This window comes from Rhodnius prolixus, unplaced genomic scaffold, assembly GCF_049639745.1.
Source record: "Rhodnius prolixus isolate KJV_2025 unplaced genomic scaffold, Rpr scaffold_22, whole genome shotgun sequence".
Lineage (NCBI taxonomy): Eukaryota > Metazoa > Arthropoda > Insecta > Hemiptera > Reduviidae > Rhodnius > Rhodnius prolixus.
In genome coordinates this window covers 1,591,668-1,618,653 of record NW_027411617.1, presented here as the reverse complement: position 1 = coordinate 1,618,653, position 26,986 = coordinate 1,591,668, and the positions used below count along the sequence as shown (strand labels likewise).

The following is a 26,986-nucleotide window of genomic DNA, read 5'->3' as shown; positions in this document are numbered from 1 at the left end:
GTGGTAGTAGTTACCACACCCACTCATGCTCCACCCAGTTGGTTGCTCATTTCCTGTATAGTCGTATAGGTACGCTCCCCGTTGGGTGTTCTTCAGACTATCTGCAGACTATTGTCAGGTGGCTCGCTCCTCTCTCAGACAAGCAGCCAATCTCGTTCTCTTGCTCCCGATCCCCCCCTCACAGACTGCCGATGGAGTGTTCATATCCTGTTTACTGCGCTTTATAACATCACAGGATGTTGTGTGCAAAAAACCTTTCCAAAAGTAAAGAACAAAAACTTATCGGAGGTTTTTTTCATATTGTCTAAATTTTTCTCCATCTCCTTACTATATGTTTCCTTATTTTTCTTTTTTTTATCGCTAAACGAAAAACATCTGATATAAAGACTCGCACGACCTATTCATGTTCGTTAAATCCTATAAAAATTATTACGATAAAACCGTACAGTTTATAGAAATGGCCTCCCTCAGAACTCCACTTAAATAAAGTTTCTAAGAAAGACATATCAATATAAAAAGCAGCAGATCTCCAAGTGTCTAGGGTGTACCGGAAGTTCAAGGAAATTCACGGCAAAACACTGAAATATCGGATTACTTCCGGTGATTTCGATTTTGCCCCTTAACTTATTGCCAGATTCCTCATAGTGCGCCCAAATAAACCAAATATTCAATATCTCAGGAGTTTCAGTTCTGGAATTTTGCTGATCCCAGACCTCTTTGTTAAAACCATTCTGTTCCGTACTCTCATGACACATTCTAATCTTGCATTTCTGCAAGCAGTCACCATAGCAACAGTTTCTCCTACTTAGAGCAAGTGGAAGTGTCAGCATAAAGCGGAAGTGATGATGTCACTAGATTCTAGTTGTCACACGGGTGACACTCCAGATGGGACACCTTGCACGAACTGTCCCAGTAACATATTACCTCCCCACCTGGAGCTAGAGAAGTAATACTTCTACATAGTGAGCCAGCGAGGACTCTATTTCCCTCAACACTGTGAAATCACTGTTTTCTGAGAAATAGAACCTCCGTTTTTCTCTCGACAGCATTAACCTCTAAATTGATATTTAATATAGAACTTTTCTTCTCACAAGTGGAAAACAGCAGTATTGACACCCTTTCTCCTAGAAGTATCTTTAATCATCACATTTTCCGGAAAAGTATTACAAATAAACGTTATAAGGACTAGGTTTACAGAAACGGTAGGAGCCGTTTTCAAGAAAACCTTAAAATAATAGAAAAAACGATCGAGTAACGCGGTGCTTCCGATGGACCGATTTTTGACTTAGTGCTGCACGAGACCGAGACGAGGCGAGACTTTATGCAGTCTCGATCTCAGTCTCGGTCTCGGTCGCTCAAATCTCGGTCTCGGTTTTTTTGAATTTTTGTTTAAGTATTAAAAGTGGTTGCTATTGATAATCTTTTCAAAAAATGTTATTATTTTCTAATAATTATTTTAATTTATATATTGGTAATGAAAATGTGTGTAAAAGAAGACAACTACTTACACTTCAATGCATCATATGTTACTATTACTGTTATATATCTTTATAATTTCAAAAAGATGTTAAAAACGCGCCAAATGAAAGACCAAAATAACATATCTGCCTGCTATAACAAGTCGATTCGTGAAATAAAAAATACACCTCCCAACAAACTTCCCGCACCATTAGTTATGGCTGTTGGTGAAGATAAAGAATTCACCTTTTGACGACGACTGCATCAATATTTTTGCACCATTTGCTCAAAAATCAGCAAATATCACCGAAGCATGGAAGACAGAAATAATTAATTATACCAAATTAGACCAAGCACCAGTAGACGTTGACATCTTAGAATGGTGGAAAACACTTGAGAATTCCTTCAAAAATTTGTCTAGAATGGCGAAAGATATTTTTAGTATCTGTGCAACTTCAGTGCCATCTGAAAGATTATTTTCGCAAGCAAACTTCTGACTCAGTAAATGCTCTTTCATGTATCAATGCTTGGGCAAAGAATATCTTAAAAACGAAAATTTGTGGCAATATTTTTTAGGTGCATAGTCTTTTTTTCAAATTCACTAATTATAAAATTCTAAAATATAATTCAAATAATATCTAAGTTCAAAGTATTAGATTATTAATAGTGAAATTTATGAAATTGAATGAATGAATGATATGAATAGTAAATTTAGTGAATTCATGTAAAAATTAGGTAAATCGAAGGGGGCGCTACGGTAGCCGAGCGGTGCGAGACCTGCGAAGCTAATGTGCATTGTGGTACTAGGTTCGATTCCCGGTCTTAGGCCTTGGATTTTATTTAATGGTTAATAAAAGAAATTTACATTGAAGTATGTTTGCTAGTCGCCTCCGTCCGCGACACCTAATTGGTAGTTGGACGTAAAGCCCCGCCTGAAAAAATAGGCATTACTTTACTTATGTAATTCGAAGTCAAATAGATGTAGTAATATTGAACATATATAATAAAATCGTATCTTTTAATAATTAATTCAATACCCGTAATGATTATTTATTAATAAAGAACACAATTTTATAATTTTGTAGCTAAAAATTAATATTTGAAAAACCGAGACCGAGACCGAGACAGAGATTTGTCTCGTTTCTCGTGCAGCACTATTTTGACTGAAGCCTTGTGCAAATATTGCGCGAAATATCTAATTTCAATTTCCTTTTTGTTTCTCGTGTTTGAGTCACGGTGAACATAGACACATATGTTCTCAACATGGATGGATCTCAACATGTTTCTGAAGTTCAGACCAAATCGAAACTCTTCGAGTACAGGATAACTTGCTTTTACGCAGGCCAATACACCCACCCAAAGGAAACACAATTTGGGCATCCTTACCAAGACCGCACTTTATTCTGGGTCAACGGACCCCTGAATAGACCCATGAGAGTCATCCTCCACCAGAGTCATTCCACTTTAAATGTTAGTGGAGAGGATCGGCTGAGCGGCGGACCAAGTAGAAAATTAAATTGCTTTCCCAGTCGAGGGGGCCCCTTAATTTATACAAGTTGGTAGAATTCTAAATAAGTGTGCAGCCAGTGGGTGCGGGGGCCAGTGGCTCCCCAACCAAACCCATACCCACACAGTGTTTGTTTTGATATTTCCAAGTACGAAAATCCTCTCCATCCGGGTGAGGAACTTGGATTTTAGCAACTTTTTAATTAAACTTTACTCCTAGAACTTTTAAATACTTTGCACACTAAACTCCTGATGGAATCGATCTTTAGGCTTAATCTCTCCTGGATCGTCAACCTCCTCTCCCCTTAAAAGCTACACTACTTCCTCACATTACCATTTTAAAAATGCATAAAACAAAAAGTAAAAAAGAACCAAACAAAAACATATCTGTTGAAAACAGCAGTTTCCGTCTGTAATCTACATCAGACCCTAGATTGGCAGGTAGCTCTATTACCTTCTTTCCTAACTAATTCATAAAATTAACTCAATACCGGTAAAATATAAACGAAATCTATCGAGTAGTTTTCGAGATATTTCAAGTTAAAATTTTCACTTTATAGAACAGAAACTAAATTTAACCCTAAATATCTCGAAAACTACTCGATAGATTTTTACTAACATTTACACAATAACAGACAATTGTAGTCTCCATATACAGGTAAAATATAAACAAAATCTATCAAATAGTTTTCGAGATATTTGAAGTAAAAGTTCTCACTTTCTAAAACGGAAAAAAATTTTCACTCTACGAGTAAATATCTCGTTTTTGCTCGATAGACTTTTACTAAAATTTACTCAATTATAAAAAATAGTAGTCTCCATATACAGGTAAAATATAAACAAAAACTATAGAGTAGTTTTCGAGATATTTGGAGTTAAAATTTTCACTTTATAGAACAGAAACAAACTTTCACTCTAAACATCTCGTTTTCTGTTCGATAGATTTTTACTAAAATTTACACAATTATAGACAATAGTAGTCTCCATATACAGGTAAAATATAAACAAAATCTATCGAGTAAATTTCGAGATATTTGAAGTTAAAGTTTTCACATTATAAAACGGAAACAAAATTTAACCCTAAATATCTCAGATTCTGCTCGATACATTTTCACTAAAATTCACACAATTATAGACAATAGTAGTCTCCATATACAGGTAAAATACAAACAAAATCTATCAAAAAGTTTTCGAGATATTTGAAGTTAAAGTTTTCACATTATAAAACGGAAACAAAATTTAACCCTAAATATCTCAGATTCTGCTCGATACATTTTCACTAAAATTCACACAATTATAGACAATAGTAGTCTCCATATACAGGTGAAATATAAACAAAATCTATCAAATAGTTTTCGAGATATTTGAAGTTAAAGTTTTCACATTATAAAACGGAAACAAAATTTAACCCTAAATATCTCAGATTCTGCTCGATACATTTTCACTAAAATTCACACAATTATAGACAATAGTAGTCTCCATATACAGGTAAAATAAAAACAAAATCTATCAAAAAGTTTTCGAGATATTTGAAGTTAAAGTTTTCACATTATAAAACGGAAACAAAATTTAACCCTAAATATCTCAGATTCTGCTCGATACATTTTCACTAAAATTCACACAATTATAGACAATAGTAGTCTCCATATACAGGTGAAATATAAACAAAATCTATCAAAAAGTTTTCGAGATATTTGAAGTTAAAGTTTTCACATTATAAAACGGAAACAAAATTTAACCCTAAATATCTCAGATTCTGCTCGATACATTTTCACTAAAATTCACACAATTATAGACAATAGTAGTCTCCATATACAGGTGAAATACAAACAAAATCTATCAAAAAGTTTTCGAGATATTTGAAGTTAAAGTTTTCACATTATAAAACGGAAACAAAATTTAACCCTAAATATCTCAGATTCTGCTCGATACATTTTCACTAAAATTCACACAATTATAGACAATAGTAGTCTCCATATACAGGTGAAATATAAACAAAATCTATCAAATAGTTTTCGAGATATTTGAAGTTAAAGTTTTCACATTATAAAACGGAAACAAAATTTAACCCTAAATATCTCAGATTCTGCTCGATACATTTTCACTAAAATTCACACAATTATAGACAATAGTAGTCTCCATATACAGGTAAAATACAAACAAAATCTATCAAAAAGTTTTCGAGATATTTGAAGTTAAAGTTTTCACATTATAAAACGAAAACAAAATTTAATCCTAAATATCTCGTTTTCTGCTGGATAGATATTCACTAAAATTCACACAATTATAGACAATAGTAGTCTCCATATACAGGTAAAATACAAACAAAATCTATCGAGTAGTTTTCGAGATATTTGAAGTTAAAGTTTCACTTTATAGAACCGAATGAAACTTTAACTCTAAATATCTCGTTTATGCTCGATAGACTTTTACTAAAATTTACACAATTATAGATAATAGTAGTCTCCATATACAGGTAAAATATAAACCAAATCTATTGAGTTGTGTTCGAGATATTTGAAGTTAAAGTTTTCACTTTATAGAACAGATACAAAATTTAACTCTAAATATCTCGAAAACTACTCGATAGATTTTTACTAACATTTACACAATAACAGACAATTGTAGTCTCCATAAACAGGTAAAATATGAAGAAAATCTATCAAGTAGTTTTCGAGATATTTGAAGTTAAAATTCTCACCTTATAGAACGGAAACAAACTTTTACTCTAAATATCTCGTTTTCTGCTTGACAGATTTTTACTAAAATTTACACAATTATAGACAGTAGTAGTCTCCATATAGAGGTAAAATATAAACAATATCTATCGAGTAGTTATCGAGATATTTGAAGTTAAAAATCTCACCTTATAGAACGGAAACAAACTTTACCTCTAAATATCTCGTTTTCTGCTCGATAGATTTTTACTAAAATTTACACAATTATAGACAATAGTAGTCTCCATATAAAGGTAAAATATAAACTAAATCTATCAAGTAGTTTTCGAGATATTTGAGGTTAAAATTCTCACCTTATAGAACGGATACAAACTTTTACTATAAATATCTCGAAAACTACTTGATAGATTTTTGCTAAAATTTACACAATTATAGACAATAGTGGTCTCCATCAACAGGTAAAATATAAACAAAATCTATCGATTAGTTTTCGAGATATTAGAAGTTAAAATGTTCACTTTATAGAACAGAAACAAACTTTCACTCTAAATATCGCGTTATCTGTTCGATAGATTTTTACAAATATTTACAAAATTTTAGACAATAGTAGTCTCCATAAACAGGTAAAATATAAACAAAATCTATCGAGTAGTTTTCGAGATATTTGAAGTTAAAATTATCACTTTATAGAACAGAAACAAACTTTCACTCTAAATATCTCGTTTTCTGCTCGATAGATTTTTACTAAAATTTACACAATTATAGGCAATATTAGTCTCCATAAGCAGGTGAAATATAAACAAAATCTATCAAGTAGTTTTCGAGATATTTGAAGTTAAAGTTTTCACATTATAAAACGGAAACAAAATTTAACCCTAAATATCTCGTTTTCTGCTCGATAGATTTTTACTAAAATTTACACAATTATAGGCAATATTAGTCTCCATAAGCAGGTGAAATATAAACAAAATCTATCGAGTAGTTTTCGAGATATTTGAAGTTAAAGTTTTCACATTATAAAACGGAAACAAAATTTAACCCTAAATATCTCGTTTTCTGCTCGATAGATTTTTACTAAAATTTACACAATTATAGGCAATATTAGTCTCCATAAGCAGGTGAAATATAAACAAAATCTATCGAGTAGTTTTCGAGATATTTGAAGTTAAAGTTTTCACATTATAAAACGGAAACAAAATTTAACCCTAAATATCTCGTTTTCTGCTCGATAGATTTTTACTAAAATTTACACAATTATAGGCAATATTAGTCTCCATAAGCAGGTGAAATATAAACAAAATCTATCGAGTAGTTTTCGAGATATTTGAAGTTAAAGTTTTCACATTATAAAACGGAAACAAAATTTAACCCTAAATATCTCGTTTTCTGCTCGATAGATTTTTACTAAAATTTACACAATTATAGGCAATATTAGTCTCCATAAGCAGGTGAAATATAAACAAAATCTATCAAGTAGTTTTCGAGATATTTGAAGTTAAAGTTTTCACATTATAAAACGGAAACAAAATTTAACCCTAAATATCTCGTTTTCTGCTCGATAGATTTTTACTAAAATTTACACAATTATAGGCAATATTAGTCTCCATAAGCAGGTGAAATATAAACAAAATCTATCGAGTAGTTTTCGAGATATTTGAAGTTAAAGTTTTCACATTATAAAACGGAAACAAAATTTAACCCTAAATATCTCGTTTTCTGCTCGATAGATTTTTACTAAAATTTACACAATTATAGGCAATATTAGTCTCCATAAGCAGGTGAAATATAAACAAAATCTATCGAGTAGTTTTCGAGATATTTGAAGTTAAAGTTTTCACATTATAAAACGGAAACAAAATTTAACCCTAAATATCTCGTTTTCTGCTCGATAGATTTTTACTAAAATTTACACAATTATAGGCAATATTAGTCTCCATAAGCAGGTGAAATATAAACAAAATCTATCGAGTAGTTTTCGAGATATTTGAAGTTAAAGTTTTCACATTATAAAACGGAAACAAAATTTAACCCTAAATATCTCGTTTTCTGCTCGATAGATTTTTACTAAAATTTACACAATTATAGGCAATATTAGTCTCCATAAGCAGGTGAAATATAAACAAAATCTATCGAGTAGTTTTCGAGATATTTGAAGTTAAAGTTTTCACATTATAAAACGGAAACAAAATTTAACCCTAAATATCTCGTTTTCTGCTCGATAGATTTTTACTAAAATTTACACAATTATAGAAAATAGTAGTCTCCATATAGAGGTAAAATATAAACTAAATCTATCAAGTAGTTTTCGAGATATTTGAAGTTAAAATTCTCACCTTATAGAACGGATACAAACTTTTACTATAAATATCTCGAAAACTACTTGATAGATTTTTGCTAAAATTTACACAATTATAGACAATAGTAGTCTCCATATTCAGGTAAAATATAAACAATATCTATCGAGTAGTTATCGAGATATTAAAACTGTCTGGTAGGACAGTTGTATAAGGGTTGACCATCAAAAACTGCACGAAAAAGCGTAACGTTGAAAAACACCCAACTTTGACAATTTTTTCTATAAAACATAAAAAATTCTCTTTTTCTATAAAAGATAAAATTCCCAAATTTTCTTTAAATCTTACTCCAAACCATCCTTTATAACTGTAATTTTTTTGCAACCACCCAGATCTAATAGGTTTCGAGAAAAAAGTTGCCGAAAATGAGCAAAAACGGCTTTTTCAAAAAATGTTCTTGTTCTTGTTCTTCTTGTTGTTCTTGTTGTTACCTTTTTTGTAAACAACGTAGCGCCAAAACGCAAGAACCGATTTTCATGAATGAGGTGTCATTCGATTCAATATTTTATGTAGATGTGCCTTTTGGGGGTCCCGACGCTGTACATCGAATGGGAGAGGAGTTAGCCCCCTTTATGTAAGGCCCCCTCCAAAATTATTATTACTAATTACTCTGTAAATCTTGGCCCGATTTTGATAAAATTTGTTAGGATGATAGGGTTAGGGCTCCCCTACGTAACATTAAAGCGGCGATCAGCTCTTACACTTGTTAAGGGGAAGTATAGCAATCGTTTCAAATTATCGACACGTGAACCGATTTTTATGAATGAAGTGTCATTCGAATCGAAATTTTATACAGATTTGCACTTTAAAAGTCTCGGCACCGTGCCTCATAAGGAGGGGAGTTTGCCCCACCCAAATAAGGCCCTTTCTAAAACTATTATTACCAATATTTCTATAACGCTTAGTCCGATTTTGATAAAATTCAGCTCGAATAAGTGGTTAAAGCTCCTCTACGTTGCTGATTCTCTTGCTCCTACTAAGAGGAAGTACTGCAATCGTTTAAATTATCAATGAGTGAACCGATTTAAATCAATGAATTGTTCGATTAAAAAATCTTTGCCTCTTTGCCTTTTAGGGAGAAGTACTGCAATCCTAGTTTATTTTTCTTACTCCTCTTAAAAGGAAGTACTGAAATCGCAGTTTAATTTTGCTATTTACGTACAAATACCTTCCTATGGTATTCAAAACGCTTTCTCAAAAAAATTGTTATTGAGGATGGTTTGGGAGCCGCAACTACAATCATTTTTTAAAAAGATCTCTCCAGTGGTAGTTAACACCTTATCAGGTTATAATGATAGAATTGCTTATTCCAAATTTTAAAAAAATCTGTAAAGCAGATATGTAACTTTGTAAAATAGACAAAAAGGAAAATCTATCCAAAAGGTACAAAAATCTCCTTAACAAAAACTTACAGTTTAAAATGTTAAGTATAAGGGTTGATTAAACGCCAAAAGGTACACAAATCAGCGAGTACCCAACATTTCATTAATACCTCATTAATATTTAAGTAATTCTACTGCATTAATTTTCATTAATAAGTTATTTTTTAGATTTTATTAGATATCACAGACCCTTATGCTGGCCACTTCATTTATATTATTTTTTTGTTATAATTATGATAAATCACATAAATATGTACATGCATGTTAAAGTAGAAAAAGACAAAGTTAGAGTAGGCTACTGTCTTGAATTCGTCTTACCGAAATATTCGTGAGCACAATTAACACACAGTTAATAACAAGTAGATTATTAAACAATAATTATTCATTTCTCTATTGTAATTTAATTTAGTCCCCCTAATTTTACTTATAGTAAAATACTGGAATAATTAGCTGTCCTAAATATATGCATATCTTATTTACTTTACAACATTGTGGGAAGAACACCTAGATGGAGAATGTAATTGAAGAAAACTACATTATTTGCGATAAAGCCAGATAATTATTACCTATTATTATAAACGTTTGACTACTTCATAAAATAACAATTACTTTAATCAAAGAATGAACTTAAACGGACGATTTTTATTTAAGAAATAAAAATAAATAAATAAAATAAACAAAATCATTGATGTTTGTTGGTGTAAGCATTTTTTTTAAACAAGGTTTTGAATTTTTTAGCCTCATATTTTTATTTTATTTTTTATAACGTTTTTCTTTTTAACCTGTAATTAATAGTTTGATTATTATAAATAACTAGATATTACAGTCAATCTACAGTGCTACTTGAACATATATTTTGTAGACGAAAATGGCCAGCATAAGGGTCTGTGATATCTAATAAAATCTAAAAAATAACTTATTAATGAAAATTAATGCAGTAGAATTACTTAAATATTAATGAGGTATTAATGAAATGTTGGGTACTCGCTGATTTGTGTACCTTTTGGCGTTTAATCAACCCTTATACTTAACATTTTAAACTGTAAGTTTTTGTTAAGGAGATTTGAAGTTAAAAATCTCACCTTATAGAACGGAAACAAACTTTACCTCTAAATATCTCGTTTTCTGCTCGATAGATTTTTACTAAAATTTACACAATTATAGACAATAGTAGTCTCCATATAAAGGTAAAATATAAACTAAATCTATCAAGTAGTTTTCGAGATATTTGAGGTTAAAATTCTCACCTTATAGAACGGATACAAACTTTTACTATAAATATCTCGAAAACTACTTGATAGATTTTTGCTAAAATTTACACAATTATAGACAATAGTGGTTTCCATCAACAGGTAAAATATAAACAACATCTATCGATTAGTTTTCGAGATATTAGAAGTTAAAATGTTCACTTTATAGAACAGAAACAAACTTTCACTCTAAATATCGCGTTATCTGTTCGATAGATTTTTACTAAAATTTACACAACTATAGGCAATATTAGTCTCCATAAGCAGGTGAAATATAAACAAAATCTATCAAGTAGTTTTCGAGATATTTGAAGTTAAAGTTTTCACTTTATAGAACAGAAACAAACTTTAACCCTAAATATCTCGTTTTCTGCTCGATAGATTTTTACTAAAATTTACACAATTATAGACAATATTAGTCTCCAGAAGCTGGTGAAATATAAACAAAATCTATCAAGTACTTTTCGAGATATTTGAAGTTAAAATTCTCACCTTATAGAACGGAAACAAACTTTTACTCTAAATATCTCTTTTTCTGCTTGACAGATTTTTACTAAAATTTACACAATTATAGACAGTAGTAGTCTCCATATAGAAGTAAAATATAAACTAAATCTATCAAGTAGTTTTCGAGATATTTGAAGTTAAAATTCTCACCTTATAGAACGGATACAAACTTTTACTATAAATATCTCGAAAACTACTTGATAGATTTTTGCTAAAATTTACACAATTATAGACAATAGTAGTCTCCATATTCAGGTAAAATATAAACAAAATCTATCGAGTAGTTTTCGAGATATTTGAGGTTAAAATTCTCACCTTATAGAACGGATACAAACTTTTACTATAAATATCTCGAAAACTACTTGATAGATTTTTGCTAAAATTTACACAATTATAGACAATAGTAGTCTCCATCAACAGGTAAAATATAAACAAAATCTATCGATTAGTTTTCGAGATATTAGAAGTTAAAATGTTCACTTTATAGAACAGAAACAAACTTTCACTCTAAATATCGCGTTATCTGTTCGATAGATTTTTACAAATATTTACAAAATTATAGACAATAGTAGTCTCCATAAACAGGTAAAATATAAACAAAATCTATCGAGTAGTTTTCGAGATATTTGAAGTTAAAATTATCACTTTATAGAACAGAAACAAACTTTCACTCTAAATATCGCGTTATCTGTTCGATAGATTTTTACAAATATTTACAAAATTTTAGACAATAGTAGTCTCCATAAACAGGTAAAATATAAACAAAATCTATCGAGTAGTTTTCGAGATATTTGAAGTTAAAATTATCACTTTATAGAACAGAAACAAACTTTCACTCTAAATATCTCGTTTTCTGTTAGATAGATTTTTACTAAAATTTACACAATTATAGACAATAGTAGTCTCCATATAAAGGTAAAATATAAACTAAATCTATCAAGTAGTTTTCGAGATATTTGAGGTTAAAATTCTCACCTTATAGAACGGATACAAACTTTTACTATAAATATCTCGAAAACTACTTGATAGATTTTTGCTAAAATTTACACAATTATAGACAATAGTGGTTTCCATCAACAGGTAAAATATAAACAAAATCTATCGATTAGTTTTCGAGATATTAGAAGTTAAAATGTTCACTTTATAGAACAGAAACAAACTTTCACTCTAAATATCGCGTTATCTGTTCGATAGATTTTTACTAAAATTTACACAACTATAGGCAATATTAGTCTCCATAAGCAGGTGAAATATAAACAAAATCTATCAAGTAGTTTTCGAGATATTTGAAGTTAAAGTTTTCACTTTATAGAACAGAAACAAACTTTAACCCTAAATATCTCGTTTTCTGCTCGATAGATTTTTACTAAAATTTACACAATTATAGACAATATTAGTCTCCAGAAGCTGGTGAAATATAAACAAAATCTATCAAGTACTTTTCGAGATATTAGAAGTTAAAATTCTCACCTTATAGAACGGAAACAAACTTTTACTCTAAATATCTCTTTTTCTGCTTGACAGATTTTTACTAAAATTTACACAATTATAGACAGTAGTAGTCTCCATATAGAGGTAAAATATAAACTAAATCTATCAAGTAGTTTTCGAGATATTTGAAGTTAAAATTCTCACCTTATAGAACGGATACAAACTTTTACTATAAATATCTCGAAAACTACTTGATAGATTTTTGCTAAAATTTACACAATTATAGACAATAGTAGTCTCCATATTCAGGTAAAATATAAACAAAATCTATCGAGTAGTTTTCGAGATATTTGAGGTTAAAATTCTCACCTTATAGAACGGATACAAACTTTTACTATAAATATCTCGAAAACTACTTGATAGATTTTTGCTAAAATTTACACAATTATAGACAATAGTAGTCTCCATCAACAGGTAAAATATAAACAAAATCTATCGATTAGTTTTCGAGATATTTGAAGTTAAAATTATCACTTTATAGAACAGAAACAAACTTTCACTCTAAATATCGCGTTATCTGTTCGATAGATTTTTACAAATATTTACAAAATTTTAGACAATAGTAGTCTCCATAAACAGGTAAAATATAAACAAAATCTATCGAGTAGTTTTCGAGATATTTGAAGTTAAAATTATCACTTTATAGAACAGAAACAAACTTTCACTCTAAATATCTCGTTTTCTGTTAGATAGATTTTTACAAAAATTTACACAATTATAGACAATAGTAGTCTCCATAAACAGGTAAAATATAAACAAAATCTATCGAGTAGTTTTCGAGATATTTGAAGTTAAAATTCTCACCTTATAGAACGGAAACAAAATTTACCTCTAAATATCTCGTTTTCTGCTCGATAGATTTTTACTAAAATTTACACAATTATAGGCAATATTAGTCTCCAAAAGCAGGTGAAATATAAACAAAATCTATCAAGTAGTTTTCGAGATATTTGAAGTTAAAGTTTTCACCTTATAGAACGGAAACAAACTTTACCTCTAAATATCTCGTTTTCTGCTCGATAGATTTTTACTAAAATTTACATAATTATAGACAATAGTAGTCTCCATATAAAGGTAAAATATAAACTAAATCTATCAAGTAGTTTTCGAGATATTTGAGGTTAAAATTCTCACCTTATAGAACGGATACAAACTTTTACTATAAATATCTCGAAAACAACTTGATAGATTTTTGCTAAAATTTACACAATTATAGACAATAGTGGTCTCCATCAACAGGTAAAATATAAACAAAATCTATCGATTAGTTTTCGAGATATTAGAAGTTAAAATGTTCACTTTATAGAACAGAAACAAACTTTCACTCTAAATATCGCGTTATCTGTTCGATAGATTTTTACAAATATTTACAAAATTTTAGACAATAGTAGTCTCCATAAACAGGTAAAATATAAACAAAATCTATCGAGTAGTTTTCGAGATATTTGAAGTTAAAATTATCACTTTATAGAACAGAAACAAACTTTCACTCTAAATATCTCGTTTTCTGTTAGATAGATTTTTACAAAAATTTACACAATTATAGACAATAGTAGTCTCCATAAACAGGTAAAATATAAACAAAATCTTTCGAGTAGTTTTCGAGATATTTGAAGTTAAAATTCTCACCTTATAGAACGGAAACAAAATTTACCTCTAAATATCTCGTTTTCTGCTCGATAGATTTTTACTAAAATTTACACAATTATAGACAATAGTAGTCTCCATATACAGGTAAAATATAAACTAAATCTATCAAGTAGTTTTCGAGATATTTAAGGTTAAAATTCTCACCTTATAGAACGGATACAAACTTTTACTATAAATATCTCGAAAACTACTTGATAGATTTTTGCTAAAATTTACACAATTATAGACAATAGTAGTCTCCATCAACAGGTAAAATATAAACAAAATCTATCGAGTAGTTTTCGAGATATTTGAAGTTAAAATTATCACTTTATAGAACAGAAACAAACTTTCACTCTAAATATCTCGTTTTCTGTTAGATAGATTTTTACAAAAATTTACACAATTATAGACAATAGTAGTCTCCATAAACAGGTAAAATATAAACAAAATCTATCGAGTAGTTTTCGAGATATTTGAAGTTTAAATTCTCACCTTATAGAACGGAAACAAAATTTACCTCTAAATATCTCGTTTTCTGCTCGATAGATTTTTACTAAAATTTACACAATTATAGGCAATATTAGTCTCCATAAGCAGGTGAAATATAAACAAAATCTATCAAGTAGTTTTCGAGATATTTGAAGTTAAAGTTTTCACTTTATAGAACAGAAACAAACTTTAACCCTAAATATCTCGTTTTCTGCTTGATAGATTTTTACTAAAATTTACACTATTATAGACAATAGTAGTGTCCATATACAGGTAAAATATAAACCAAATCTATCGAGTAGTTTTCGAGATATTTGAAGTTAAAATTCTCACCTTATAGAACAGAAACAAATTTTTACTCTCAATATCTGGTTTTCTGCTCGATAGATTTTTACTAAAATTTACACAATAATAGACAATAGTAGTCTCCATAAACAGGTAAAATATAAACAAAATCTATACAGTAGTTTTCGAGATATTTGATGTTAAAGGTTTCACTTTATAGAACGGAATGAAACTTTAAATATCTCGTTTTCTGTTCGATAGATGTTTACTACAATTTACCCTATTATAAGGGAAAATTACTTCCGTTTCATCAAGTACCTTTGTTATAGAGTCACCCCATCCGTAGATTGTTAGATAAATGCTCTATCATTTTAAAGATTACAGACTCCCGCTTTGTATTTTTTTTGTTTTCTTTATTCAAAATTTTGTAGTGACGTCAACATAACTAATGAGATGACAGCATCCCCAAGTTTGATAGTGGCCCCAACTTACTCTCCGGTCCAGTTCTTGTAGGAGATCCAGGTGAGCTTTCCTATTAATTAAAGGCCACAAGGAAAATGGCAAATTCTTTCTTATCACCTTATTACTTCCTGTTGCTGTACAAAGGGTAGAGAGGATGTGTTACGATCCTGTCTAATTTTGCACCGGATTTTGATCTGCGATAGTAAGTTGTCAATGGGAATGTTGGTCGGTCTACATTTCGTGCAGTAAGCTTCACAAATCGTTTTTGAACTTTAACTGAGTAATACCTTCGTAAAGACCCTCGCATTGCTCCTACTAGTGCTGCTCCCTACACTCCAAGACACTAAAATAGTCCGTCCAATCCCCACTCTTAGAGATAAACCATTTCCAGACAATTATTATTCTTTCACTGTAATGGCGCTTTTGACTATTTTCCTTTTTTCCTATTTATATTCATTCTTTGTATTCGTTCTTGCCGCTCCCAGACTGCTCTGTGTGCGTGTGTATTCCCCTGAGGACGTGCACCACTTCCATTACCCCTACCTCTGCTGGCTCGGCAGTGCATGCATTATGAGCGGAAACAAAAGGAAGTGGAAGTGGAAGAAGAAAGCAACGGAAGGCGGCTAAACCCTTTTCGTCTTATTATAATTTTCCTTAACCTCCTCGGCTGGCGGGCGGCAAGACCCACCACCTCCAGCGGCTACAATAATCTCTCTTACAGTTGCCAACTCACCAAAGTACACTTTAACCTTCTAGCTTTAGTTTCTTCTTCTTTTCTTTTTTTTTTGTTTTTTAACAAACACTAGCTTCTTTTCTTTCTTAAAATAATGGGCAGCAGAAGAACGACTTCGAACACAGATCAGAAGAGCATCCTGTACGTGCGCAAAAGCGGAAAATATCAGTGGACCATTTCAGTTCTCCCTTCTATTTCTTATCCAGTCGTAAGTTTTTCTTATGTTTTAGTACTTTTTTTCTTTTTATTTCTAAGGGCTTAATGGACCTAAACCGAGGACAATTTAAAGTTTTGTTTTCCCTAAAGAGAGTGCTGCTCTTCCGTGCAAGGTAAACAGGAAGTAAAATGGTTCTACCGGTTGAGAGACTTGTACGCCTAAGTCTCTCCGCACTAACCACTGAGCTGATCCTGAAGTTTCTGGACAGGGATTGGGGGTTTTCCCTATAAGTAATAGCGACAGGCACATGAAAGCAGTGAAATCGATACAGAAATCCAGATATTGAAAATACCTTAATTATATAAAAAGCTCAAGTTAGACTAAGATTGGTTCACAAGTAAATTAAGGACGAGACAAAAGGGATTACCCATCATCTTCGACTTCACTTCCGGAGAGTAAAAGAAGACAATAAAGCACAGCTTTCGCCACCAAAATGATGAGTATTAATTTCAACTGTTAGCGCACTGTTCTGCTGCCAGTCTAAACGTAATTGTCTATCTAGTTTTTCTTTTAATTTTTTTTTTTTTTTTGTTCCGTAGTTTGGTGAAGAATGAACAAAGGTTCCTTTGTGCTCGGGCGAAGTTTCAATTGTTTATCCAAACATCTTCAAGGCTATAAAGATGAATACATTTCAACTATTTAAAAAGCTAATTTTTTCAAACCAAATCTCCAAAATCACTGAAATCTGTTACTAACTTCAAACTGGCCAAACAACAAGTTTCAAATTCTTTGTTTTTTATAATTGTAAATAAGTCGCATTTATTTACAAGACACAAAATTAATCATTACAGAGTTTCCAAAAGTTTATGAATTCCTCTAAAATACTAACCGCTAGAGTCTCAGTAGGTGATCAAAAATACTGTAACGAAGTTGACCTGGGCATAGAAGAAAGGCCTAGATTGTTCTAGGGGTTGAGCGATCAAAGTCAGTAACAGGCCGCCACTGCATAAACAAAAGGGCGGTATCTACCTGTGGCAAAGAAGAAAGGCCTAGATTGTTCTAGGGGTTAAGCGACCAAAGTCGGTATCAGGCCACCACTGTGTAGACAAAAGGGCCGGTCTATACCTGAACTAGAAAGGAAAGGGCTAGATTGTTCAAGGAGTTAGTGACCTGTGTAAAAGCCAGCTAAGAGAAAGGCCTCAGTTGGGGTGGTGGCATATGTGTTTCCCAGCCAGTGATTGACAGGTGAGAGTGAGACAGACGGAGTTGGAGAGAGACGGAGAATGGGAGGAGGCGGCTCACAGCTGAGGTGGTGGCAGTATGTTTTCTTCAGCCAATGAACGTCAGGAGGGCGTGGAAACTTATGCTCAGAGAGTTGGAGGAGGGCAGTCCCAGTTGGAGGGAGGCACGCAGTTAAAAGGAGGCAGACACAGCTGGAGAAGTCAGTTTTTAAGCAGTTTTAATCAAGTTTTAAGGAGTTCTTAACGAGTTGTTAATCAGTTAGGTTTGGAGTTAGTCTTGGAGAGTCAGTGTTGAGACATAGTTAGAGAGAGTCAGTGTTGTGGAGTGCTTCAGTGGTAGCTAGTCAGGCAATTAGTCAGTTGATGAGTAGAGCTGTGTTAGTGCAGCTGAGACTAGTGCAATTCGGTGCAGTGCGGACCAGTGGTCAGTCGGGGAACAGTTTTGTGGCGTTACGAAGTGAGTAAGTAACAGTAAACTGTTGTGACTGTTGTAAATGGTGACTGTAATGAATAGCGTTAGTTGCTAGTAAATGTTATTGTTAATGTGTGAATAAATCAGGTTATTACTTACAACTTTAGCGAGTTTTATTATTTAATCAAACCCACATATTTAATAACTAGTGGCAGGCATTAGTTGTGAAAGTAAAGTTATTTGGAAAAACTTTACAATACTATAAGTATCACAGGACCGAACTACACTTGTGAGACGTTATTACAGCATAATGTACGGTTAAAAATTGTAAACTGTGGCTAAGAATTTAATATTCTTCAAATATATGGAAATTTGAAGAATATTAATGAGTTCGAACAATGAGAATATTAATAAGAGGAAGTCTTGTGAGTGGTCACATCATCCGATTCTACTTTCAAAAAAAATAATTTTGATTTTTGGAAAGTATAATACAATTTTTAGGACCTTGAAAATTGTTATTTTCCTAACTTGTGCGGAAAATGAAATTTTCATGCGACACAAAGCGAAGTTGAGTGCTTGTATCCGAATGAGGAAGAAATCACTTCCCGTACTAATCGAACGTAATTTTTTTTCCTGCAGTCAAAAAATTTAAAAAATAAAAAGAAATATGTAAAAGTGCCATCAGAGGGTGCTGACGACAACTTTATATAACCTGAATGTTAGGTTACAGTCTTGGAAGGTTACAGCGTATAGTTGGGGTATTTACATTACTTAGTTCATTTGAGTATTTACATAGTGTTCAGAAACGGTTAAATATTAACTAGTCATTTAATTTGCAAGACGGTTTTTGAAACAGATTGTATTATTCTGAAAAGAGTACAATTTTATAAATAAATACAATATGATAAATAAATAATTAGAACAATATATAATACCTGAAAAGAATAATTAAATGACTAGTTAATATTTAACCGTTTCTGAACACTATGTAAATACTCAAATGAACTAAGTAATGTAAATACCCCAACTATACGCTGTAACCTTCCAAGACTGTAACCTAACATTCAGGTTATATAAAGTTGTCGTCAGCACCCTCTGATGGCACTTTTACAAATATAAAAAACAAATTTAATTCTTTGAATCAAAAACATAACCTGCAATAAACAAAACAAAAGGTAACCCTGATAAACGAAGATTAATAACCGGATACTTAAATCAATAAAAAATTTAGAAAACCAGAGTAAAATGAAAAGTGGTAACCAAAATTTCGGGACTGTTTCCTGTTTAAATTAATGAAATAAATCACAATTGCTTTGTGGGTATTTCTAAAGAAATAATAAATAAGCCTTCTAAATAGATTAGCTAACTTCATAGTAAGCACGATAACGATAAGCGCGCCTACTTTCCCGAGAGCTTACTGATCTTCTACAAAAAAAAAAAAAATGGTTCGTTCATGTCCAGAAGTACTTTTCTAAATCGGTAAGTACGTGGTAAGCAGCGATTATTCACAAGATACCAAAACCTGGACTTCTGCTTAGCATCTTCTATCCATTGCAAAACCTGAACAATACTTATAAGATAATCATTGCTGGCGGCCGGATATACCCAGTAGAAGTCAGACTTAAGCAGCTGTAAGGATAATGCGGGCTTCCAACTAAATGACAGTAAATTTATATAATTGAATGAGCAGCCAAACTTGCTCCTACTGTTCGTCCATTAAATTTAACGAGAAATTTCTTGACGTAAGACCTAAGGGACCAAGTTAAGAAATATCAATTAAATGGAAATATCAAATAATGGAGCCTGGATGAGGTTACCAAATGAAGGTTACTCTGTTATCTACGAAGGTTATCTAAATTTCTTCCAGTTTCACTTACTTAGATGATCTTTTTCAGATTAGGGAAGAAATGCTCATTGGCATAGCGAGAGGTGATGACTGGACCGCTCCTGCCGCCTTTCCCACTACTTCCCTAAGAACCTGGGAGTGCTAGGGAAGATTGGCCTCACGAGTGTAGAGCTCCATAGATTTAGTTTGGTCCTAAGGCACAGTTAATAAAGAATAAAACCTGAAACAATGTTTCCTCTCGGGCTTTTGGATTTTAGGTGCACCAACAAGGTGTTCGTTAATTTATCAGCGTATTTCCAGCTTCCATCTTACATAAGAAAGTAAATAACAAAAAGAGACTTCCGAGGCAGCGTGTATATTTACATTTACTTGAAAGGAAATCAAGTAGATAACCGAGGATGGAAATTAAAAGAAAGATGGCAGTTTAAGAGGTAGTTAGATTAGGTTTAAAAAGCACGTACGAGGGGGTGCGTGCCGGTAGTACCATCTAGTGGTTAGCGTGATGGATATATCCGCAGCACGCCAACCAGATCCTTATCCGCGCTCTTCACTAGACCCATCCCTAACACTGCCTATCACCTATTGTTTACCACTATCGCTGTATCAGTCGGCAACTACACACATTATACTTAGCAATCGTGCAGATTTCGAAAAGGAGGTGTAGCCGGAAATACATGTTTCAGAAGGAAGTTCCTGAGTCCGAAGAACCGAGACATTTAGAAGAACTGCCAGGTCTTTCTAAATTAATAATCAAATTACAACTATCTTGAGTTAAGGTGATCATAAACGGAATACAGGTTTGTAAAAACCCTAGTTTCGAAATCAGGGGGACCTCGCTAAAAGCCTGCAATATTGCCTCCCCCAAGGATTAAGGAAAAGTGAAGTAAATAAACGGAAGTGGTACATTCTAATGTTTACGTACCTGAGTCACGAACCTGTCAGATTAAGGGCCAAAAATAAAGTGCCACCAAATCGAACACAGATGTTTGGAGTTCACAAACTAAATATTTAAGAGACATCGTAGAAAATAAAGTTCTGGCGGGTGCGCCAGTTGGGGAACAGCTGGAGCAATGCTTTGGAAGAAATATTTCGGAGTGGCACTGAACAAACACGGTGGCACACAAGCAAATCTACACGTGTAACACACGGCCACATCGTTGGTTTAACACCTACGTAATGCTGTGTACCAACAAGAACAGCTTTTTGTCTTGTTTGTGCGAAAACTTTATTTTTTTCTATTTATTTATTGTGCTCGTGGTTTGGTTTGCACATTAGCCGCGTTATTGTTCGCGAGGACTGGAAAAAATCAACACGGTGTCCACTGTTGGCTTTTAGCGCCTCAATTTACCAAAACATTGGTGGAAAAAAAACCGGTCCTATCTTTTTCAATGTTCGGTTGGTTGGAGGAATAGTTCCTCAGCAGCCGTCTATCGCTTCAGTCTTTTTCGTGACTTCCATGAGGAAAAGTATATCTTTGAGCGCTGCATATAGGCTTATTCCTTCTCAGAAAGATGGTAACTGAATGTGACTTCGCTAAGAATTGGGTGTGCAGGGTGGGTGTGGGACTTAGTTGATGAGGGAAACCTAAAAAGCTTTCAGCGACTCGAAGGATTAAAACCTAAATCAGGTTCGAATCCTCATCAGACTCTCTCTCCAAACAGTTTTTCAAGATTCGAACTCTCACAAAGTTTTTATCAAACTTGCGATTTTTATCAATTTTTCCCTAAATGTTTTGTTCACTTCAAAGAAGCTTCACAAAAATTGAAGGCAACTTCATTTCCTCCAAGAACTACCCTTAAAGAGTCTCTTTACATGCCAGAATTTCGAAACAACGCGACAGGTATTCCGAGATTTCGAAGAACCTTAGGAGAACCACAGTTCCGGTGAAAAAGCTACTTCCTTCAAACTCCCCCCCACTTCTGCAACTTAATTAATTCTCGCACGATCATTATGTGTTTCTTAGTTGTAGTAGAAGGAGAAAAAAAATGGTGCTATAAAGACAAGTGTAAAGTATCTCTTCCCGTCCATAACTCTCAATGAAGTTTTACCGGGCTTGGGCAGAATCCCGTTTCTTCCCCCACCCCCGGATGTAGCAGGAAGTGGGGGGAAGGACTGCAACATGATCCACTAACAAGATGCTGTTACCTGAAACTGGTGAAAGAGTAAACTGAAACCTTAAACTTTACTTTGATGCAAATGTTATCTGCACACAAACTGTACAGGTAATATATGGGAAACTTGCAAAACAGACGCTTGTAATAAACTAACTTGTTGCTTAGGTTCTATTACTTGCAATATACACATGTTTATTAGCGTAGTATAATGTTGGTAGCATTGTTTGTTAGCACAGCTGTTTGTTTTTAGTTAGGTTCATCCTCACTGCTACCTATATCTGACATGTTGATTACATCGATTGCACATCGCGCGCTCTCTCTCGCTCTAAGACTGTTTTGTTTACAGTCCCTTAGTCGCAGTGTTGGTGCCAAATAACCCTACAGCTGGCCAAATTCTCATAATTCCGAGAAAAAAATGTTCACTGTTTGTGAACACTAGCTCGAAAAAGAAAAGTGGCGGAAAACTCAAAAATTTTGCGTTTTCTTGGAGCACCCAGGGTGTTCTGTCAGTACCATACCGATTGTAAACCATCTGCCGAAAGTATCAGTTCCATTGCACACGGTTAGTACTGTCTCCTTCTTTACAGCATCCTCGATCTTCTACCTTTAATCTGGAAGCCACACATTTAATTGAATTACAAAAATTGAGATTTATGTTTTTTGCCACAAGTAAATAATATTGGTCAGTTAATATCGAGAACTGAATATTTGAATAAAAGGTTTATAAAGAGAAAAGGTTAGAGCGGAAGCTGTGGTCACCAATAGCAGTGCTTAGCATCTCGCTAGCAGCCAATCCAGAACTGGTTTAGCACTGGCTACAGAAACAAGACCGTCAAAACATGGACGCCACTATTTCCAGCGGCGGCCCTCTGATCCACATTGTTTGCAGTAATTGCCCCCCCCCCATATCCTCCTGTTTCCCACCTTCTCCTCCACATCCGCTAACCACACATCCGCACGGCAACGCTTTCCCCAATTTCCATACTCAGTTTTCCCCCCAGCTATCCCATAACTTTGGGTGGCGTCGTTTTCCTGCTGCTCAGCACCTCCCCAGTCCCACGGTCAGCAGCTCCTGCGAGTCATTGTATTGTTTGTTATGCCCGCGATCATTTATTAGGTTTATTGCTTGTTTTATAACTTCATCAAGTTGTAATCACCTGAAATATCTGGTGGGGGGGTGAACACTCCCATGACTCTTTCTAGCTTCAATCCTCGGATGCTAACTTCTTATTAGTCCTCCGAACATATTCTATCATAACTAACATTAACTAGGAAGTTGCACAGTACGAAACTCAACCCTCCAAGTCCAGAATGCCCAAAATAAGTATTGTAATATTGCTAAAAATTTACACATCTGTGTATAGATTATTGAATACACGAAGATTAGAGGCATTTTTGGAAAAAAATCTCCAAAAGTGAAAATATTTTTAGAGAGTAGAGGGTATTTCCGGTAGCGGAAGTTTCAACAATTTGTGCAAATTCAGCCACACATAAATCTTTCCTTTACAGTATACACGAAAAGCACCTTAATTTTATTCAAATAGTAACTGTAGAGGGATAGAAATTTGAGCTTTTGTTGTAATATTAGAATCCCAAAGCAGATGTTTTTTTATCTTGTTTTGAGACCAGAAGCAGAAATAAATGAATTAAACGATCTGAACTGTTTAACCGAAATGTTAAACGCTTGGAATGCGCAGTGATGAGTAATAATATGCCAGCCACCTAATATGGGAGTCCCTTAGTTTTTTATCTAGCCGGGCTACAACAATATCCGGGCTGCCAGCACCAGCAGCAGCAGCAGATCAAAGTCGTCTGCAATTCGCTTAGATGTTTATTAATAGACTCCTTTGTCTCTCTCTGGTCCCTCACTCCGCCATTATGTAATCTACAATATTGAATAATCTTGGGCAGATATACCACGAGAGGAATCACTTTATAACCATCGAGATTTAGCTACATCAAACCAGTGGGGGGGCGTCTCAACCCTTTTCTACCCATCGACTCCTTAATTTCAATTAAAATTTTATTTTAAATTTTTAATGAAAAGTTACTTAACTTCTGACCCAAGTAAATGTAAGAAGCGTCTCCTTGTGTAAACGTAGAGCTCTTTCATGGCCAGCGAGTGCGGGCATGAAAGACGTCGAGCTGTAATCAAGTTTTAATTAATTCAATTAATCACGTTCTCATTACTCAATTAATTAGAATGAGAGCAGAGAATGGCTACGTGATTGAATTAAGAATTGTCGCTTCATCAGGTCTTAATCAGATTTTTCAAAAATAATTGGTCATTAAGGGGACAGCCCTACCAATTAGGACCTGAGTCATTCTCAGCTTTGCATCACAAAGAAGGTTTTCTTAATTTATTCTCTTACTGCTCGAAAAAGAGAATATTGCAATCGTGAAAATTTTCGACCGGGACTTTTCACCGAAAAAAAAAATCTTTTGAAGTTCACTGGGTACGAAGAAAAGAGGTTTTCACAAATCGATCGGTATGGCAAGAATTCTCACTAAAGCGACAATCAGGGTGACCGGAAGTCATTCAGCTGCATCCAACAAATGCGTCTCCAAGTGTGCACAAAGTTTCCTCTTTTATCATTCTTGAAGAAAACTTCAAGCTGCAAGGTACGAGGGTGGTTTGAAAAGTTCTCGGAATCACTGCTAGATGTCAGTGCTAGAGCAACGAGGTTCCCGCGCAATAATCACACATCCTTTGTGAGTGAACACGTGGCGCGTCAGTGCACTTGCTGCAGGAGAGTGGTAGTGACGACTCTTTGTTGTTGTTCCCACGTAGTGATTTGTGACAATGGAAAAAAAACTGAGATTCGAGCAGTGATTAAGTATTTTGTAAAGATAGGTATGAAAGCAAAGGAAATTCATGCCGTATATCTTCTTGAATCGCAGATAGTTGATGATGTTTCCGCTCGTGGTTGCAGTTGTGGACCGTCCAAATATCGCGGATTGCCTTCAAGAGAACTAAGTACATCTAGCAGAAGTCGCTCATTTCTTCACCCTTCCAAATGATGAAGCAGATTCCTTAAAAAGTTGGAGACTTGTAAAGCTAATACGCATTGTGGTACTGGGGTCGATTCTCGGTCTTAGGCGTGGGATTTTATTTAAAGATTAATAAAAGAAGTTTGCAGTAAAGTATGTTAGCTAGTCGCCTCCGTCCGCGACACCTAATTGGTAGTTGGACGTAAAGCCCGCCTGAAAAAGTTGGCAAATACTTTACTTTTACTTTAAAAAGTTCACCAATTTCCGTCTGCAACGAACCCGTTAAAACCGGAAGATCTAATTCTTCCGTTTCAATGAAACACACACACACACACGTACAATTCGAAAAGCCATTATTGAGAAATATTCCACAGTTTAAGTTGGCCACTCTGGTTACTACGTACATCAAGATAAGGAAACAATTTTCTCATTGACAGCAACGCCATCTCTGGCTGGACACGGCAGAAAACTGGAATAAGGTAAAAGGTCAGTTAAGAGGGGGTTAGAAAAATTTGTATCAGCCTTAGGAAAACTTTGATTCAGAGAAAAACCAACTGGTGGAGGTGAAAAATCGATTGTTAAAATACCGTGGAGGCGGGAATGAGGAAGAGCCTGGAGTGAGAAGAAGGGGAAACACAGAGAAGCGGAAGACAAATGATGAAGACGGAAGAGAATGTAAACAGTTTTCTTGCAGCGCAACAGAACGTCTAGTAGATGGGCGGGTTGGACAAGGCGAGGAATACTAGACTTGTAGCGTAACAGTGAACACTGATAGCAAGTTGTCCAAGACAAGACTGTAGTTCTAATGTGCATTATGTCTGTCAGTCGTTTGTTAGCTGCTGTCCGTCTGAGACAAGATAAATCGTTACAATGGAAGTACACGATTCTCCCGGCTAACTCAAATATACTAGCGATACTCCATTACAACTAATTCTTTGTTCTACTAAATTACTTACACCCACACATTTAAACTTAAATCACCTGGTCTCATACACTGCTGGTGCATATACATCTAGATTACCTTTGTACAAGTACCCGGGCAAATTTAATAAGCACTGGTGTGTATATCAGCGATAAAAAACTAGGATCTCCTATTTCCGCTAAACGCTCATTTTATTCACTCCAATAAAACTTTACAGCTGGCCATTCGCTGGAATTCAAAGTGTACATGAAAACAACTCTGACTTTATTGTATTTTTATCCTAGTATTAAACTAGACCAACCAACAGTAGTGGTAACGGCCGGCTCTAATATAAACGAAATGAATATTTTACTTTATAAATAGAGGGCTTCACCAGTCCTAAAATAAAAGCCATCCTTACAAGTCCGGCTTAAATGGCAAAAAATAAATCAAAGTATAAATAATCAATAAATAAGCTAGAGAACTTGCAAATGAATTGTAACAAAGAAAAGGATATAAATAATTCTTAGAACTACATCTCGGCGCGTCGAGAACAGCATCGGTAATAATTTTATTACCAACCTTGAAGTTTAAATGAAGCCCAGGACACTTTAAATCGAGCGATCACTTCTACGAAATCTTAAGGCACCTCCAGAAGTCCTCGAAGAGTTGAGGGGGGAGAAGCCTGAGTTTAACTTAAATTAGTTATTGCAGGGCGGCAATTTTTGTCTTTATTCATTTTATCCTCAACAAACTCTTGTGAGTAATTCTGACGAGTTTATTAACCGTTAAAAACTACAATTTGTCACTTCAACAGTAACTTTAGCCTTTCTTCAAGCCCTCAGTTAGGGGTAAACATATTTAATCCCCCAAAAGAGATAAGCTAATCTTAAAAGAGGCTAATCTGTCTAAACATAATCTAATCTTTGTTAAAGGAGGCTTAACGGAAAATTTACATTCCATTTTCAAATATTTTTTAGATTTTACTTCTATCTGAAACTAGAAAATCCAATGTTTTCCTTTCTTAAAAATAACATATCCGTTTAACCGATTTCTTTTTAAACAAAACATGATCATTAGTAAGAAAAATTAAGAAT

General features: G+C 33.6%; 1 protein-coding gene across 1 annotated transcript in view; it reads right to left on the bottom strand.

Annotated features, from left to right (window-relative positions):
• oaf (BRICHOS-like domain-containing protein out at first) overlaps positions 1–26,986 on the bottom strand; it is a 139,881-nt gene that overhangs the window by 111,466 nt on the left and 1,429 nt on the right. The gene's annotated exons all lie outside the window — the stretch shown is intronic.